The sequence below is a fragment of the Giraffa tippelskirchi genome, chromosome 9 (assembly GCF_054371585.1).
Source record: "Giraffa tippelskirchi isolate mGirTip1 chromosome 9, T2T-mGirTip1v1.2.pri, whole genome shotgun sequence".
Taxonomy (NCBI): domain Eukaryota; kingdom Metazoa; phylum Chordata; class Mammalia; order Artiodactyla; family Giraffidae; genus Giraffa; species Giraffa tippelskirchi.
Genome location: NC_137283.1, coordinates 91,942,780 through 91,958,992, shown reverse-complemented (window position 1 = coordinate 91,958,992; position 16,213 = coordinate 91,942,780). Strand labels below are relative to the sequence as shown.

At 40.7% G+C, this 16,213-nt stretch overlaps 1 protein-coding gene across 1 annotated transcript in view; it reads right to left on the bottom strand.

The window, feature by feature from the left end:
- Nucleotides 1-16,002, bottom strand: part of ECHDC1 (ethylmalonyl-CoA decarboxylase 1) — a 67,279-nt gene extending 51,277 nt beyond the window's left edge. Inside the window, exon 1 of the mRNA XM_081529794.1 lies at nt 15,752-16,002. The gene's annotated coding sequence lies outside the window, so the exon portion shown is untranslated. The remainder of the gene's footprint in view (nt 1-15,751) is intronic.
- Nucleotides 16,003-16,213: the final 211 nt, after the last annotated feature.

Sequence of the window (16,213 nt, the reverse complement as noted above, 5' to 3'; positions counted from 1 at the left end):
ATTCATGTCCATTGAGTCAGTGATGCCATCCAACCATCTCATCCTCTGTCATCCCCTTCTCCTCCTGCCCTCAATCTTTCCCAGCATCAAGATCTTTTCCAGTGAGTCAGCTCTTCTCATCAGGTGGCCAAAGGTTTGGAGCTTCAGCATCATCAGTCCTTCCAATGAATATTCAGGACTGATTTCCTTTAGGATGGACTGGTTGGAACTCCTTTGCAGTCCAAGGGACTCGCAAGAGTCTTCTCCAGAACCATAGTTCAAAAACATCAATTCTTTGGTACTCAGCCTTCTTTACGGTCCAACTCTCACATCCGTACATGACTAATGGAAAAACCACAGCTTTGAATATACAGACTTTTGTCAGCAAAATGATGTCTTTGCTGTTTAGTATGCTGTCTAGGTCTATTGTTGTGGTCTTTTAATGGACCGGAACTTGGCGGTACAGAGTCGACCGATAAGAAAGTGAAAGAAGGAAGAAAAGAGGCTGAGCAGCATTTAGGGGACAGAGAGAGAGAGAAAGACATGGGGACCAGGGCTCTGATGGAACAAAGGCGTTTATTTAACATATTGTGGGCATATATATACTCTCCTACAAGATAGCCTTTTTTAGCAGAGACAGGGATCAATAATCTAACAAGTCATCCAGAAAGCCAGACGCTAGAATCATTCTCAATAGAGGGGGTTGTAAAAGTTACTTTATATATCAGAAGGGAAGAGAGTTGTAAATGGCTGCTGTTCACTGTATGGAATTTTCATACGGATGAGATACATGAATTTTTATTATCTCCGAAAGCTGGCTTGCCAGCTCTCTGGCACCTGTATTCAGGTGCTGTTAAGGAACATAGAATTCATGCAAGACTGAAAACAGCACACAGGAAGCCTCCTGTTAAATGTATCCCGACAACTCCCCTTGCTTTATTATATTTGTAAAAAAGGTCCTGACCATATAAGTTTGTTTAGTATCAACCAATCTCGTAGAAAGGCAACAGTAAACAACAAATAAAGTCACCAAGACAAACACCAAAGTTACAGTTTCAGACCTGATGCTGTGAATAATATTTTGAAATCAACCTTGTGGGTTTAGCCCAGATAATTAAACTGCTAGTTGCTCAGCTGAAGTCTCTAGATTAGTGGAAGAAGGCAGACATTTTAACAAGGAGTTCTTTTTGTACATACAGCAAGGCATTATTATGTATGTTTCATAAATGAATTTTGACTTGTACCCAGCTGTAGGTACTATAATTAGATTGAACAGGAGTAACACAATATTGAATAGAATCTCAATCACAATCAAAAGGGAATCATTTTTTAACAAGTATATAGATAGCAATTAATACATGTTACAGAAGGTAAAGTCTTATTAGCATGTCCTTGCAAAATGTCCATTCCAAGTTTCAAGTTTTTAGGTGTTCGCAACAAGTTTCCAGGTGTCTTGTAGTTTAGGCCCAATCTGTTTATTGATTTGAAGGCGAGGTGGGGAGATTTTTCTGTTAAGTCACTGAAGAAGTCCTTTGTCATGGTAATGAATTCTTCCCCTAAGGTTTTGTAGTGTAACCATGGTTTACAATTTAAGCAAAGTCTGAAAGTCTTTTTTGGGAGTCAGGGCAAAAGCCCAAGTTTGTCGGAATTCTGTTGGTCCCATGCACAAAGGAAGGACTTCATAACCTAGAGAAATGTTAATTAGTTTTTTCTTCTACTTCAGGGTGTGAGGGCCTTCTAATGCTCTAGGGAGAAAGCATATGTATAGAGTCATTAGTAGAAACAATTGATCTTCTTTCTGTCCATTTTACCCCCTGTAGTAAAAAAGGGGGTTGGGTATGATCAATTTGCCTCGGGCAAAGGGGTGGCACAAGCAATCAAGCTAAGCATGGCTAGGAAAATATCTTCTGGATTCTGCAGCATTCTCTGTTGAGAGACCAAATTTTCAGCTCGATTAGTAAGGGCTTTTATTTGTCCCCAAGTGGGGAGGTTATAAGGTTGATGTCGCCAAGGGTAGCGATTCCTGGAGATCTTTAGAGCTGCCATGACCCGTATTGGAATTTCTTCTTCCTGGGGTTTTTGTTGTTTTGTCTCTGTTTTGAAGGCTGGGGGCCACCTTGAGTCCAATTTTCTGAAGAGGAAGCTATGTGAGTTCGTTGGATCCTTCTGGGGAGATACAAGAATACCCCTTTCCCTGTAAGACTAGTTTCCCAGATTTCCATTGTTTTGTTAACCCGTCTTGTTACCAAACGAGCAGAGGAAGAGAAGTGTCCTCAATTCCTCAAAATGTTTTTCTGCTCTAGTTATCTCCCTGTGGCAAACTTAAAAACTTTAAAACAAATAAAGCTGTATTCTAGTAAAGTCTGCTTTAGGTAGGGGAGACAGTACTGTCCTGTGTATTCCCCCTTTTTTAATTTTTAGAGAACATACACTAATCACCCCTGTCTCCAGACAGGCCATAAATTTTTCTGTACTTCTGGGAGTATAACTTCGGGCTTATTGATTATTGGCCAATTGTTTAACTGTTTGACCACACAACACAAGAATGATGGTATTACTGTGATTGCATTTACCCTTCCTAGTTTACGCAAGTCTCAAGGAATTTGGAGTGGTGAGTTTGGACGAATACACATGAGGTATAAAAGATTTTCACAAATGCTGGTCAGGGTCCTTGGCTAAGAGAAGACTCTGCCTTGGGCCCGCCGATGTAACAAACTGTACTCCACTATCTGCGTTGTCCTTCTGAGTGAGTTTGTTTCCCAGAACGCATGGCTACAACAATGTGAGTAAAGTTTCTCCCTATTAAATTAAGGCATCTATCACAACAGAATGGGAAAGACTAGAGATCTCTTCAAGAAAATTAGAGTTACCAAGGGAACATTTCATGCAAAGATGGGCTCAATAAAGGACAGAAATGGTATGGACCTAGTAGAAGTAGAAGATATTAAGAAGAGGTGGCAAAAATACACAGAAGACTGTACAAAAAAGATCTTCATGACCCAGATAATCACGATGGTGTGATCACTCACCTAGACCCAGACATCCTGGAATGTGAAGTCAAGTGGGCCTTAGAAAGCATCACTATGAACAAAGCTAGTGGAGGTGATGGAATTCCAGTTGAGCTATTTCAAATCCTGAAAGATGATGCTGTGAAAGTGCTGTGCTCGATATGCCAGCAAATCTGGAAAACTCAGCAGTGGCCACAGGACTGGAAAAGGTCAGTTTTCATTCCAATCCCAAAGAAAGGCAATGCCAAAGAATGCTCAAACTACTGCACAATTGCACTCATCTCACATGCTAGTAAAGTAATGCTCAAAATTCTCCAAGCCAGGCTTCAGCAATACGTGAACCGTGAACTTCCAGATGTTCAAGCTGGTTTTAGAAAAGGCAGAGGAACCAGAGATCAAATTGCCAACATCTGCTGGATCATCGAAAAAGCAAGAGAGTTCCAGAAAAACATCTAATTCTGCTTTATTGACTATGCCAAAGCCTTTGACTGTGTGGATCACAATAAACTGTGGAAAATTCTGAAAGAGATGGGAATACCAGACCATCTGACCTGTCTCTTGAGAAACCTGTATACAGGTCAGGAAGCAACAGTAAGAACTGGACATGGAACAACAGACTGGTTCCAAATAGGAAAAGGAGTACATCAAGGCTGTATATTGTCACCCTGCTTATTTAACTTATATGCAGAGCACATCATGAGAAACGCTGGGCTGGAAGAAACACAAGCTGGAATCAAGATTGCCAGGAGAAATATCAATAACCTCAGATATGCAGATGACACCACCCTTATGGCAGAAAGTGAGGAAGAACTAAAGAGCCTCTTGATGAAAGTGAAAGAGGAGAGTGAAAAAGTTGGCTTAAAGCTCAACGTTCAGAAAACTAAGATCATGGCATTTGGTCCCAACACTTCATGGGAAATAGATGGGGAAACAGTAGAAACAGTGTCAGACTTTATTCTTTTGGGCTCCAAAATCACTGCTGATGGTGATTGCAGCCATGAAATTAAAAGACGCTTACACCTTGGAAGGAAGGTTACGACCAACCTAGATAGCATATTTAAAAGCAGAGACATTACTTTGCCAACAAAGGTCCGTCTAGTCAAGGCTATGGCTTTTCCAGTAGTCGTGTATGGATGTGAGAGTTGGACGGTTAAGAAAGCTGAGCACCGAAGAGTTGATGCTTTTGAACTGTGGTGTTGGAGAAGACTCTTGAGAGTCCCTTGGACTGCAAGGAGTCCAACCAGTCCATCCTAGAAGAGATCAGTCCTGGGTGTTCATTGGAAGGACTAATGTTGAAGCTGAAACGTCAATACTTTGGCCACCACATGTGAAGAGTTGACTCACTGGAAAAGACCTTAAAGCTGGAAGGATTGGGGGAAGGAGGAGAAGGGGATGACAGAGGATGAGATGGCTGGATGGCATCACCGACTCGATGGACATTGGTTTGGGTAAACTCCGGGAGTTGGTGATGGACAGGGAGTCCTGGCGTGCTGCGATTCATGGGGTCGCAAAGAGTCGGACACGACTGAGCGACTGAACTGAACTGAACTATCACATAAAGTTTTAATGTTGTAGGTTGGCATTCTCGTCCCTCACATGGATATATTTGAGTATTTTGATAAACCTCCTGTACTTTAGTTTGAGAAATTTTTGCAATTTGGCAAGAAATTTTTTGCATAGGCCAAGATTTGGGCCATAAATGTTTGGAAATGATAGTAATATCAGATCAAGTGTCGAGGAGACCAGAAAATTTTTTACCATTAATTTTGATATTTATATTTGGTCGGGCAAATTCAGATATTAATGAAGTCCACAAGAATTGTTTTTGATCTGTACTGCTGAATCCGCCCGTCTGTACATCTTTAGAGGAGGTAATAGAAATGTAAGGTAAAAGAAATAATGGAGCCATTTTGTCTCCCTTTTTAAATTGCCATAAAATCTGGGATGACATCACAATTTGAATTTCTCCTCTACAGTCTGAATCAATTACTCCAGGATGAACAGTAATTCCTTTAGAAGTCAAACTAGATCGGCCAAGTAAAAGACCGAAAGTTTGTGGGGGCAGTTCTTCAAACAGTCTGGTAGGTGTTGGAGAGGGGACTGTTTGAAGGCTTGAGGGAAAAGATGGAATTTGTCCCTGGTTATTGTTGGAGGCGACCTGGGGGGTCCCCTGCTTGGAGTTTTTCGGAATAGGTTTCCCTTCAATGTCAAATTTAGATTTACAGTCTTTGGCCCAATGCATTCTCTATGGTAGCGAGGGCAGATTTTGGGGGGGTTATTATTAACCTTTTTAGAGCAATCCCTTTTTAAATGGCTTTTATCTCCATATGTAAAACATCCTTCATTTCCCTTATTAAGGACAGCAACCACTGTTTTAGCTAGCATTTGCATCTTTTGAGTTTCTGATCCTAGAGTGCAACAAGCCTTCAAATAATCTATAATTGTCTTTGCCTCCCAAATAAGAGGTATGGCTTTTTGGCATTCCTGATTTGCATTTTCATAAGCGAGTAGTTTCTCTAGTTGTCTTTTAGCTTTTTCTCCAATTACAGTATGGGGAATAGCAGTTTTTAACCTAATTAAAAAATCAGCATACGTTTCATTAGGTCCTTGCAATATTTTAGTGTAGCTACCTGTAGGCTCCCCTTGAGGAGTAATTCGCTCCCAAGCCTTAAGGGCCACTGTTTTTACTTGTTCATGCAACAATGGAGGGCACTGTACTCAAGAATATGTGCCGTACATAGGTATAGTCTTTTTTATTTGTTGCATATGATAAAAGTTAATAGCGTTATATTGAGGTATTACATGCCCTTGAGCATCAGGATTTCTTAAAACTAGAAAAGCGGAAAAACCATCAGCTTCGGAGATATGTGATTGAGAAGCCAGCCGTTCAGAAGGCCTCTGTCGCAAAGGAGATTGCTTAGGGGAGTCGTTGCTAAAATCATTAGGTTCTAGCAAAGGAGAGGCTTTTAAATTTGCCTCTGTTGACAGACAGGGAGCGCTTGGACAACCGAGGGAGAGTTAGTAAATATATTATGTTGTTCCAATTGGGCCTTTTGTAAAGTTTTATCATTTAGTTTATGTAATAAGTGTTCTGCCTGTTGTTGAATATCAGGAGGGCCAGGATTACCTTGAAGTGGCAGAATCATAGTTTCAATAGGAGCCCTTAAAGGCCAGAAATCTGTAGCAATGTTTTTTCCCTTTCTGGTGGCTCATTTAGCATTCTTTTTGACCCGGTGCCAAATTTCTAAATCAATATCACTTTCCTCAGGGAACCAAGGGTTACATTCAACCACTGTTTGAAGGCCAGTCTCTATTTTCTGGCGCAAAACTAAAAATCCCTGAGTTTATATAAGTAAAAATAAGTGATAAAGTAAAAAAGTGATTGGGATTTCCCACCATTATATTTACATCCTTAATATTTTCCAGCCTCAACAGGCTCGCCGTTATACCCATGTCTTTAGTACTTACCAGCTTCAATAAGCTTTCCGGGGTCACTCTGTCTGACCTGCCGTATCCCAAGTCCCTGTTCTGGTGCGCCAATTGTTGTGGTCCTTTAATGGACCGGAACTTGGGGGTACAGAGTCGACCAATAAGAAAGTGAAAAAAGGAAGAAAAGAGGCTGAGCCGCCTGAAGGGGACAGAGTGAGAGAGAGAGGAGAGAGAGAGAAAGACACGGGTACCAGTGCTCTGATGGAACAAAGGCGTTTATTTAACATATTGTGGGCATATATATACTCCTACAAGATAGCCCTTGAGACAGGGATCAAAAATCTAACAAGTCACCCAGAAAGCCAGAGGCTAGAATCATTCTCAAGAGAGGGGGTTGTGAAAGTTACTTTACATATCAGAAGGGAAGAGAGTTGTAAATGGCTGCTGTTCACCATATGGAATTTCCATACGAATGCTGCTACTGCTGCTGCTGCTGCTCTTTCGCTTCAGTCGTGTCCGACTCTGTGCGACCCCATAGACAACAGCCCACCAGGCTCCGCCGTCCCTGGGATTCTCCAGGCAAGAATACTGGAGTGAGTTGCCATTTCCTTCTCCAGTGCATGAAAGGGAAAAGTGAAAGTGAAGTCGCTCAGTTGTGTCCGACTCTTAGCGACCGCATGGACTGTAGCCTACCAGGCTCCTCCATCCATGGGATTTTCCAGGCAAGAGTACTGGAGTGGGGTGCCATTGCCTTCTCCGCCATACGAATGAGATACATGAATTTCTATTATTCCCGAAAGCTGGCTTGCCAGCTCTCTGGCACCTGTATTCAGGTGCTGTTAAGGAACATAGAATTCATGCAAGACTGAAAACAGCACACAGGAAGCCTCCTGTTAAATGTTTCCTGACAGTCTATCATAGCTGGGTGGTGTTGTATTTAAAAATTACAGCCCTTGGACTTCCCTGGTGGTCCAGTGGATAAGACTCTGCATTACCAACACAGGAAGACCAGGTTCAATCCCTGGTCAGGGAACTAGATCCCACATGCTGCAACTAAGATTTTGCATACTACAATGAAGATCAAAGATCCTGTGTGCTGCAACTAAGTCTGGCACAGCCAAGTTAATAAATATTAAAAAAAAAAAAAATGCAGTTCTTTCTCATGAACATTTCAAACAAATAAAAAAAGACAACATGTCTTCTGCGGTCTTCTTCCCTCCTTCACTTTGTCTCAGGCCCTGCCTCCAGTTCCAACTTCCTCCTTACCTTCTCCAGGACAGGTACTAATATGGTTCAGACCATGGAAGTCTCTACCCTAGGTTCCTACCTCCATGCCTATTCCTTTCAGGCCTTTTGAGAAATACTCACTCTACTCTCTTTAACTTCCTCAGCCCTATTCATTCATTAGGCCAAGACTTTTTACAAAAGTATCATGCTGGGATTTCTTTCTCCCCAAAAAAGGAAATAATTAATAATTCTAGAATTTGACAGCAGATAAATATCTTTCAAAGCAATAAACGCATTCCCTGTAACACATCTATTTTTCCTGTGAGAAAACCCAAGGCCAGAAGGATAGGTTTGCCCAGAACGTCGGAGCAATAAATAACACTGTTATCCCTTGACACTTGATTGTTTCCAACTTCTACATGCTACTGACATCCATTCTTACTGAGATCAAATTTTACAAGAAGACTTTATGTGTTATACTATGTAAATAATCTGTTTCTCTTCCTGCCCCCCTGAAATATCTCAATTTCTTCATAGGAAGACAGCACCTACCTTTTAAAACATTTGGCCTCAAGGGGATATAAGTCTCCAAAAAATTGTAGTTTTGCTCAAACTCAGGTTTGATATTTAGGGCACCTAATCTCAAAGACAATGGAATGCTTTCTTTAATTGGTATGTAGAAATTTCTAAAAAAACACAATGAGTATGAAAAGACAGCTCTAAGAGGGTCCTTACAGCATGCAAATAAACAGGTAAGCTTAACTTAGTTCATCTGTCAGAAGTACAATCTGTATCTAAATATTCTCTTTTGAGTTTTGTACCAGGCTAAAAGATCTCTGTACATTATGTCACAGGTATGTCTGATTTTTATACTTTCAGATGGTACTGCCAAAATTAATTTATAAAAAGAGCTCCATTTAATTGGCCTAAAAATGTTACTTATATAAATTATCAGAAATATAAGAGCAACTCACTTAAATGCTTTTGTGGTTCATGTGACGTGTGATGGTTTAAATTTGTTAGTCTAATTGAAACAGGCATGTCTCTAGAGTCATCAGCACTGAATATAATACTTTTATTCCACATGCATTTACTAGTCAGATAAATTCACATTATCTCTGCTGCAAATCTGTCAGAAAAAAAATTTTCTTGAGATGATGGCTGATTTTGTCTAATGACTCATTAAGTTTTTGTGAGTAACTTAAACATAAATGTTGGGAACAAATAATTCAGATAGATGAAAATGGGATAAGAGTTTTTAGGTGGAACAATTATATTTTATGATATATGTACTTAAAAATAGCATACTGAAATCTTTTGAAGTAACTGAAGATGTCAGTTTTGCTAAGATAAATTACATGATTGACTAGAATTGTTTTTATCATGCACACTAATTTCCCACCTACATGTGTCTTTTTTAAACGCTTCTGTTTCATCCTTTGTCTCTGCTTTTAATAGGCTGTCTAGACTGGTCATAGCTTTTCTTCCAAGAAGCAAGCATCTTTTAATTTCATGGCTGCAGTCACTATCTGCAGTGATTTTGGAACCCCCTCAAAAATAAAGTCTCTTACCGTTTCCATTGTTTACCCATCTATTTGCCATGAAGTGATGGGACTGGATGCTATGATCTTAGTTTTCTGAATGTTGAGTTTTAAGCCAGCCTTTTCACTCTCCTCTTTCACCTTCATCAAGAGGCTCTTTAGTTCCTCTTTGCTTTCTCCCATAAGGGTGGTGTCACCTGCATTTCTTAGGTGACTGATATTTCTCCCAGCAATCTTGTTTTTAGCTTGTGCTTCATCTAGTCTGGCATTTCACATGATGTACTCTGCATGTAAGTTAAACAAACAAGGTGACAATATACGACTTTGATATACTCCTTTCCCAATTTGGAACCAGTCTGTTGTGCCATGTCCAGTTCTAACTGTTGCTTCATGACCTGCATACAGGTTTCTCAAGAGGCAGGTAAGGTGGTCTGGAATTCCCATCTCTTTGAAGAATTTTCCACGATTTGTTGTGATCCACACAGTCAAAGGCTTTAGCGTAGTCAATGAAATAGAAGTAGATGTTCTTCTGGAATTCTCTTGCTTTTTCTACACATTGGATGTTGGCAGTTTGATCTCTGGTTCCTCTGCCTTTTCTAAATACAGCTTGAACATCTGAATGTTCTCGGTTCACATACATTCAAGCATAGATTGGAGAATTTTGAGCATTACTTTGCTAGTATGTGAAATGAGTGCAGTTGTGTGGTAGTTTGTGCATTCTTTGGCACTGCCTTTCTTTGGGATTAGAATGAAAAACAACCTTTTCCAGTCCTATGGCCACTGCTGAGTTTTCCAAATTTGCTGGTATATTGAATGCAGCACTTTAACAGTATCATCTTTTAGGATTTGAAATAGCTCAGCTGGAATTCCATCACCTGCACTAGCTTTGTTCGTAGTGATGCTTCATAAGGCCCACTTGACTTCACACTCCAGGATGTCTGGCTCTAGGTGGGTGATCACACCATCGTGGTTATCTGGGTCATTAAGATCTTTTTCATATAGTTCTTCGGTGTATTCTTGTCACCTCTTCTTAATATTTTCTGCTTCTGTTAGGTCCATACCATTTCTGTCCTTTATTGTGCCCATCTTTGCATGGAATGTTCCCTTGGCATCTCTCATTTTCCTCAAGAGACCATTTCATTGTTAGAGAAATTAGTCTTGTTTAGGCTTCAGAGACAAAACACAGCAGGCCTGTGACCTTGCTTCTAAGCTGCCTGGACACTGCCCTGACTGTGACAGCTGTGACTGTAAGAATTGCAGCACCATAGATAAGACAGGGGACGAATCTTGAGACTGTTGAGCCCCTCAAGACGGGCTGGCCAGTCAAGTCCAGGGCTTAACAACATTCCAAGTTTTAAGGATAAACAGGAACTCAGAGCTGCAATTTGCTCACAGGTTGAGGATGATATCAGTTTGTGTCCAAGGATTATAAGCAGGAAGCCTGAACTGCAGTCTTTGACGTCTCTTCCATGAAGTGGACACACTACCTGGGATCTTTTCCCAATTAGGACTCCAGATGTGCTGTGTCACGGGACTTCCCAATGCTGTTTTAGTCTGGATGTTGGTTAAAACCCAATTTGGTGATGTATCCTCTGCTATTTCTATTTCTCTTTTCTTTTAATGTTATTATATATTGAAAGTAAGCTAGAAAATTCTCTAATAAATATTGGTATTATTTAATTTGTATAGAATGAGTGGCTTATTAGGTTAACAAACTCTTTGAACCTGAGACAAAAGTGAAAACTTTTGGCAAAATATTAATTAAAATTATTTCAGGTGCTTTATGTTAAAAGTTGTCTTTTTTTTATAAAGAAGAGCTAAGTGTTTGGTTTGGCTTTTTTGTTTTGCAGCTATGTAACCTTCTCTATTTGTCTTCTGAAATCTTTTTGTCATTTTGATTAAACAGATACTTAGTGTTCTGTAATCTTCTGTAATCCTATTTGTTGAATTGTCCAAAACCTTTTGATATTTTTGAAAAACTTTCCCCAAAAATTCAAACTCTAAATTAAATTTTTTTGACCTGAAAATAACTTTGGGAATCTCCAGAGGGCTCTCTAGAACTTCTTAAAGGACATGTTCTCTCTTCTTATAAAAGGAGATGGTAATTAGGTTTATTTGATATGTCAAATTTTATGGGAAGCTTTGTCAAAGAAATTATAATAAACTTTCTTAGGTTATCTTGTATACATGAATGTTATCAAAATAAATGTTCTAGATATTGTATGAAAATTCCGACAATCATCATGTGTCCTAGTATAATGTTATCAGTTCAGTTCAGTCGCTCAGTCATGTCCAACTCTTTGAGATCCCATGGACTGCAGCACACGAGGCCTCCCTGTCCATCACCAACTCCCAGAGCTTGCTCAAATAATGCCCATCAAGTCAGTGATGCCATCCAACCATCTCATCCTCTGTCATCCCCTTCTCCTCCCACCTTCAATTTTTCCCAGCACTAGGGTCTTTTCCAATGAGTCAGTTCTTTGCATCAGGTGGCCAAAGTATTGGAGTTTCAGCTTCAGCATCAGTCTTTCCAATGAACACCCAGGACTGATCTCCTTTAGGATGGACTAGTTAGATCTCCTTGCTGTCCAAGGGACTTTCAAGAGTCTTCTCCAACAACACAGTTCAAAAGCACCAATTCTTCAGCGCTCAGCTTTCTTTACAATGCAACTCTCACGTCCATACGTGACTATTGGAAAAACCATAGCTTTGACTAGATGGACCTTTGTTGGCAAAGTAACATCTCTGCTTTTAAATATGCTGTCTAGGTTTGTCATAGCTTTCTTTCAAGGAGCAAGCATCTTTTAATTTCAAGGCTGCAGTCTCCATCTGCAGTGATTTTGAAGACCCAAAAAATAAAGTCTCTCACGGTTTCCACTGTTTCCCCATCTAGTTGCTGCAAAGTGATGAGACCAGATGCCATGATCTTAGTTTTCTGAATGTTGAGTTTTAAGCCAACTTTTTCACTCTCCTCTTTCACTTTCATCAAGAGGCTCCTTAGTTTTTCTTCCCTTTCTGCCATAAGTGTGGTCATCTGCATAACTGAGGTTATTGATATTTCTCCCAGTAATCTTGATTCTAGTTTGTGCTTCATCCAGCCCAGAATTTCTCATGATGTACTCTGCATATAAGTTAAATAAGCAGGCTGACGATATATAGCCATGGTTTTAAAGCTGTGGTCACAGAAATGACCAGACTTGTCGATTACATTAAATTGAACCTTCATCTTTAATTACTATTTTTAAGTCTTTTGTCATTTATAGACAGTTATTGTTTACACTCCGAGGCTTTTGCAAATGTATTTATCTTCAAAGAAATACATGGAAAAGATCCTGAAAAATAGTCTAGGATGAAAGTATTAGATAAATTTAAGATACTGCACAGAACTGGATTTAAAGGACCCCTTTTTTCCTCTCCTTTAAGAAAATGTATCTTTACAACAAGAGTTAAACCATTTATTTTTTTTCTCCCTTCCTGATCCCTCCAGAACTTAAAAATCTACGTATTTTTTCAAGACAATATGTATATTTGCATAAATTCATTAGGAATCTGTTCTCCTCATAACAAGACACCACTGGAAATACTGGCTATACTACCATGGCTTTGGCTGTATTATCATACTCAAGAAAGGTGTACATAGACTCAGATATGACCAGACAGATTTAAGGGCCTACTCAAGAAAAATAAATAAATAAATTGGCCGGGTACCTTGTTTACAAGGTTCAAGCAAAACAATTCTGAAAAAGAGCTTATATGGTCAGTCACTATTCTCATGGCATTTATGCAAATAATCAAACCAAGTTCAATACCAACAAGTTAGTTTTACTATGATTGTCTTTAACAAAAGGATAATCATGGAGAAAGAAATCATGTTTTCACTTACACAGATATTAAGTTCCAGTCCTACCAGTGATCTTTAAGGTTTTGTTACATACCTGTATGCCAGACTGGATCCCAAATTCTTCTGCTGTTGTTGTTCAGCCATGTCTGACTCTTTGCGACCCCGTGTACTGCAGTACACCAGGCTTCTCTGTCCTTCCCTACCTCCCAGAGTTTGCTTAAACTCATGTCCATTGAGTTGGTGATGCAACCCAAGTATCTCAATTGTCACTCCATTCTCATTCTGTCCTCAGTCTTTCCTAGAATCAGGGTATTTTCCAATGAGCCAGCTCTTGGCAGCAGGTGGCCAAAGTAACTCTTTGGTCAAATATTTTTACTATCCTTAAATGACTGGCTACTTCTCTTCAAACTAATGTTTTCAATTTTCTTCCACTTTTCTGGTTTGAAATCAGTAAGAAAAAAGACTGCTTTTGAATTTCCTTAGAACAGTCTATACCAGGTCCTCCTCACGACCTGGAAGGTAACCAAACATCAGGGACTTGAAACTTGAGTACACATCTCACAGCTAAAGAAGACTGCACCTGACACGTGGTCCTGTACAAACACCGGAAATGCCCAAATCAAACTGATTAGAAAGAGAAGCAGCTAATAACTGAGGCAGCCAGCTTTCCAAAGATGATCTGACCAGGCTTGTATACCCTTTTCATCACTATTGCTTTTCTCTTTCTCACTTTCAAGGAAAGACAATACTCTTATTGGTATTTCTCAAATTATTGCGAAAGGGGATAACCTCTTCTTTTGATTATGGCCTTTCAGAATCCCCATGACAAATTAATCTTTTCACTTGCCTTTTTTTTTTTTTTTTTTTTTTTTTAAGAGTTAGGAGGTTCAGAATTCACTTTTCTTTGTCTGGACTATTAACTATTTCTGGATTCTTACCCAGATTCATGGTTTCTGAATTTGCAACATTACAGCCTGTATTATTGGGTAATACATTTGGTTCTAAACAGTTCTTTTGAAATAACAATACTATTTTAACGGCCTTCCCAGGTGGTGTTAGTAGTAAAGAACCTGCCAGTGAAGGAGATGTGGGTTAGATCCTTGGGTCGGGAAGATCCCCTGGAGGAGGGCATGGCAACCCACTCTAGTATTCTTGTCAGGAGAATGTTATAAACAGAAGAACCTGCCAGGCTACAGTCCATAGGGTCACAAAGAGTCAGAGACAACTCAAACGAATTAGTATGCATGTATGGTCATCTTGAGTGGGAACTTCCAGGAAGCATACGTGACTCCAGGTTTGCCTCAGTAGGAAGAGCCTTTTTTACCTTGGGTCCGAGTAAATGTCAAAGAAAACATGATTAGAGAAGCAGAAACTCAACTGCATAGAAGAATCAGAGAGAAAGACCACCTGCAACAGAGTCACCTGACACTCCCCCTTCCCCAGCATGATTTCTTCTATTGGCTACTCTCAGGCTTAAGGTCCTAGTTTAGAACCATCATACAATTTGGTTCTAAACTTTTACTTTTAATTCTGCTTTGTATAACTATTTTAAGTTCTGTATTTTGTTGCCTGTCAAACCTTTGTAAAACCAGTTTGTCCAACAAGGTGATGCTTGCTCCACATTTCAAAATGATGAGAACGATCTCTAATGATTAAAATCTTAAGATTAGACCACAATTTCTACCTCCTACTCCTCCTTGTTAGGTTTCCTCAATAGGTTTCCAATTGCTGCACTTTCCTCTCCAAGGTGGGGCACAACACCCAGCAAGAAGTCCTTCTTGGCAGCAGGGGACAAAGGCCACTGAAACTGGAAACCCTGACTCTTCATCAGCGATGCTTTCAGAGAAAAGTAGAAAACGTCAAACTGAATAAAGAAAACATCATTTTAACTACCTGGAAGGACACACTACCAAAGGAGGCATCAATTACTCCTTGTTAATTACATACTCCAACAAGAGAGCATCATATACAGACCCATTTTCTGTGTACCCAGGGAACATTTTCTGTGTACCCAGCTACTTAGCCTATGAGAAACCATCACCACACACCTGAACTCTAACCTCAACCCAGGGACTTTCTTCAGAGCAACTCCTGTTATCTTCCTCTTCTTTAACATAATGGGCCTCTCCTTTGTTTGTTGAACCTATCTATGGCTTTTGCTATAGTTCGCTTGTCCCAACTCCAATTCCTTGGCTACACCCAAATAAGACCATTTTGCTGGTAAAAGAACTGGCTGTTTTATTTTTATCTTGAAAGCTTCATGCCTTCCACTTTATTTTGCATTTCTCCAAAAGGGGGCTGCCCACTTCATGGCAGTGTGAACTTAAATTTATCACCTAAATTATCTTCTTTTGTCTTTTTTTTTTTTTTTTCTAACACTACTGAGAAAGACTGAGGGAAAGCGGAGAAGACGGCGACAGAGGATGAGATGGTTGGATGGCATCACAAGCTCAATGGACATGAGACTGTGCAAACTCAGGGAGACACTGAAGGACCGGGAAGCCTGGTGTGCTGCAGTTCACGGGGTCCCAGAGAGTCCGACACGACTTGGCCACTGAACAACAACTGAGTACAGGAATTGGAAACTATGCAGCATTTAAATGAAATTTAAATAAATAAATTCAGCACTGAAATCACGCGTCTCTATCCTTTTGAAAACGTCAACATCAGCTATTTCTTCACCTTCACAGGAAAGCCACTGACCTTTCCCCATCACCTTCCCTCACCTGGCAAAGGGCTCTGCGTCGCTCTGCACAGCGTCCCTGCGCCCAGCACAGGGCAGTGGGCCAGTGGTACGGCCTCACACGGACAGCGCCGCCGAAGCCCCGCGGGTTGCAGTCTGGAATTCCAGAGAAGAAGAGATAAAGTCCATTACACAGTGACTGCTAGGGTTCGCCAAGACATTCGCCTTAAAGTGCAGCCCCCGCAGCCACACAGTCCTGAAGACCGCACGGGCGACGACACCCCCTTCCGCCCCGCCGCGTCCCTCTTCCGCCCCGACGCGCCCCTCTTCCGCCCCGACGCGGCCCTCTTCCGCCCCGACGCGCCCCTCTGCCGCTCCGCCAGGCTCCCCTTCCGTTTTCCCGTCCCGCCCTCGCAGCGCTGGCCGCCCTCTCTCTTCCCGGCGGCGTCCGGGTTCCTGTCTTAAGTGTCTGCTTCTTCTCCGGGCGCCTGGGTTTTCCACTCCT